This window comes from Frankliniella occidentalis, unplaced genomic scaffold, assembly GCF_000697945.3.
Source record: "Frankliniella occidentalis isolate FOCC.00 unplaced genomic scaffold, Focc_3.1 Scaffold102, whole genome shotgun sequence".
Classification (NCBI taxonomy): Eukaryota; Metazoa; Arthropoda; class Insecta; order Thysanoptera; family Thripidae; genus Frankliniella; species Frankliniella occidentalis.
Window position 1 is genome coordinate 937,757 of NW_026267231.1, and position 3,689 is coordinate 941,445.

The following is a 3,689-nucleotide window of genomic DNA, read 5'->3' on the forward strand; positions in this document are numbered from 1 at the left end:
GCGCCCGTTAATTCGGCGATTATTCGATATGCCCGAGTCATCGCCATATTTTCTAATAACAAGTAAGTAGAAAGAGTTTAGGAAGTCGATCACCGTGCACTACCGCTCCCCTATTGCCCACCGCGTGCAATCCCTTGGTTCTAATAGGTTTCACCCAAAAGGGGGGTCCCCCTCGTAAGAGCCGCTCTAAAGCTCGGCCAATGGCCCGGGCCTTTCCAAAATCTGAGCGAGTCAATTACACTTGCAGCCGGCTGCAGGTGCAGCACACCTGCTCCGGCCTGATTGGCTGCCCCGATCTCCATACTTCCATCCCATTGGTCATTGAAAGCGACGGGTATATGGATCGCGTTGGACCCCAGAGCAGCGCCCATTGCTCCAGATCATCATACGGCTATCTCTCCGTGCAAGAGGTGCGGTCCCCGCCCGCCCCCCGCAAGCAGCAAACGCGCACACGCGTCTCGAAAGGAAAGAATTCCCGATAAAATTCTTGTAAGTACAGGGGGGCCGGCGCGCACCCAGTGGGTCCCGACACTTCACGAGCGAGTCATAAATTGCCAACCCTTTTGCTGTAATTGTGCCCTGTCCGTTTCCTTTTTTTTCCCTTCCTTTCCTTTTTTTTTTCACCCGCGTTTTTCGTGGCACTCTGCGTGATGGATCGTCGGGAATAAACTGTACCTACCTCCTTTTCGTTTTATACCTTTTTATACTCATTGCAGAAATTATCATCGCACCTTTACGCACAAAGTGATTCGCGGAATTTCCGCCACCACCAAGGCCCAGCGCGACTTTGTGACATCTTTTTGTGGAAAACGACGAGGAAAGGGACACTGGGAGAGCGGGAGGGAAAATGGGAAAGGGGGGGTGGAAGGGGCTACCGATGCTGTGGCGCGAAATTTAAACACTGTTTGTTGTCTCGTCAGAGTGGGACCGCTGTGTCGCTCTTGAAATTTACGACAGGCGCTTCTGGACGTCGGCGACACGTAGAGAGAGAGGTGGAGGACAAATTCCCCTCCCCCGTGGGGCCCTGAGAGATACCCGTCAGCGACATTTGGTGGCCGCCGGTACCCGCCCGCCCGCCCGCGGGGCCCGGCTCCGACATGTGTCCCCGCAGTATCAGCCCGACTCTCTGAAACAACTATGAATAATGCAGCCGACGCGACACATCAGCACATCAGCGAGTGCGAGGCGGCGAAGTGCAGCGAGCGTTTGACGCCACCAACAGAAAGATGGTGGCGGAGATACCATCTGTGGCTGCGCCAGCAGCAGCAGCGGTATATGGTGCGGCCCGTGTGGTGTCAGCCCAGCCCGCGCGGTGTCCACCAAATTCTGTCGGTTTCCGATTCTAAGTGGCAGTGCGTGGCGTTTAACTATTTTTATTGCATCCCCCTGAAGACTGTACCTCCCCCTATCTTTGATATTGTTTAACAATCTTCAAAGGTAAAAAACCGCGGTTGCAACAAACTTTTGATTCCAGTATTAATTCATCAGAAACATAGTGCATCGCAAAACCGCGGTTCGGGTGTATGATACTGGCCGGTCTGACTCTTGTCCGGTGCCTTCCTGCTTTACGTGGTGGAGGAAGCAGCGCGCGAAAATTCAATTAATTGATCTTTCTGCTGCCGCCGGCCGCGGGGCCGCTGCTACCGGCTGCTTGACCCAGCGGCCGCTTGTAATTTGCCGCGCTCGCGTCCCCATTTGCGCGACCAATCGCTAATTGTCGGTTGCAGAAAACAGCGGCGGCGTGGCGTGGCCTGCTGGGCGTGGCGGCGTGTCTCAAGAGCAAGCGCGCCGCGAGCCAGTATGGGAAGTCATGAAGCGAATGGAGGGCCGTTTTCACAAATCAATGCTCGCGTTTTCTTTCAAAAATGTTTTTATGCTCACTCGTTGAGCTCAAATTCGATTCTAGCTTTACAAAGTCACTAGTATATTGCAAAGGGGTTTCCCTATTCCCGCCCTAACATGGGAAGTTTTCACCGGAATTCAGCGGCTCTGTAAAATGTTCTAGCTGCCAGTGAGGAGTTTCAGGGACGTTTTACACGAATTTAGCATAAAATCATCTCAACTCACTACTTCATCATCAACTGTGCACGCGCAAATCCCTCGCATCGTTTGATCTTCACCCCCAATATTCCACAGAAAAGGGAAAATCTTTTCTCGTATACTACTACCCTAGTTAAAAATTTGATCGATACCAAATGAGGTCACCAAAAGGACTGTCTAAAATGTATCCTTCGAGGGGGCTTAACTTTACGTTACAAAGCGCCCTCAAATTCTGACCGTATCACCGGTAAACGTTCCCTTGTTAACTTCGCGCCGGAATAATATTTATTAGAACCCCGACCGCAGATCGCGCGCACACGCTCAGACGTACGCACACAACACATATAATCGGTGGCATATGTTCTTCCCGCAATTTGCCTGAATGCATCAAGTCCGTAATGCAGATAAGGATGCTCTTGGTAATAAGGAAAAGGGGAGAGGAAGAGCGGGGGGTGATGCATGGTGGTAGTAGGGGCATCGCGGGGATGACGGAGGTGGGAACCTGGGGTGGGCCCTCGGGTGGCGTGCGGGATTGCGACAGAGAGAAAGAGAGAGAGGGGAATGGCGAGGGCAAAGTGAGTCAGAGTGAGAGAGCTGTACGGTTCATTCGGACGCGGTCCGTCCAAGCGTCCAGGGCCCACCGAGGTGGACGTAACGAAGAAATAGGGCGACAGAGCGCGCGGCTGCAGCTGGGCGCGCACGGTGGCATCGGTCAGTTGGGCAGGAACAAACTGTATGAGAAATTTTTCGTCAAATTCTATGTGATTGTTTTCCGACACGCTCCGCCCGAAAGAGTGCAAGGAATTGTTTTTGCATAGTTGTGACTTTTGCTGCTGTTACATGTCCTGAGGTTTCTGTTGTTTTTTTCCGTGCTTTATTGCGCTTTTATAATGTTTTGAAAAAGTAAAAGCCGCACCTAGACGGACGAGTTTGAGGCCGCGTCACTCGATCGTAATGAAACCCCTCAAGTGACGGACGTTAGCGGCACTCTGCGGTGTGGCCTCCCTGCAGGGGGTGGCGCCGCGCGCCCTCTATCAGAGAGAGAGAGAGAGAGACAGAGAGAGAGAAAGAGAGAGAGAAGAGAGGGAGGGAAAAGCGTAGACAATAATGCGGCCTGATGAGGCTGCTGGGGGCGGCAAGACGGCGAGCGGCAATTACTTCCAAACATGTGCGTCGTTGTCGGTATTTTGTCGGCGTCGACGGCGACGTCGGGCCCGCCCCTCCTCTATAGCCCGCCCCGCCCCGCCCCGACCACCTCCCGCAGCGACGCACGGGCCCACCTACCGGCTCAACCCTTGCACAGTAATTCGTGCTGAATTTCCTAAGATGGTGGTTAACAAGTACAAAGTAAAAGAAATAAGTTGATTACCTTATTGTAACTTTTCCTCCAATGAGTGAATTTGCAATGTACATTTGGTAATATTGCGTTGCGGAAGCGTCTCAATGCCCGGTCGAGTGCCAGCCCTGTTCCGTCCGCACTATGTTTGTATTGGCAACAACACGACACCCGCACCAGTGTCTTCTGTTTCCACTAAAGAGAGCGAGAGAGAGAGCGAGAGAGAGAGAGAGAGAGAGAGAGAGAGAGAGAGAGAGAGAGAGAGAGAGAGAGAATAGTTTGGCCAGAACTGCGCGGTGGAGCCGGTCACGTG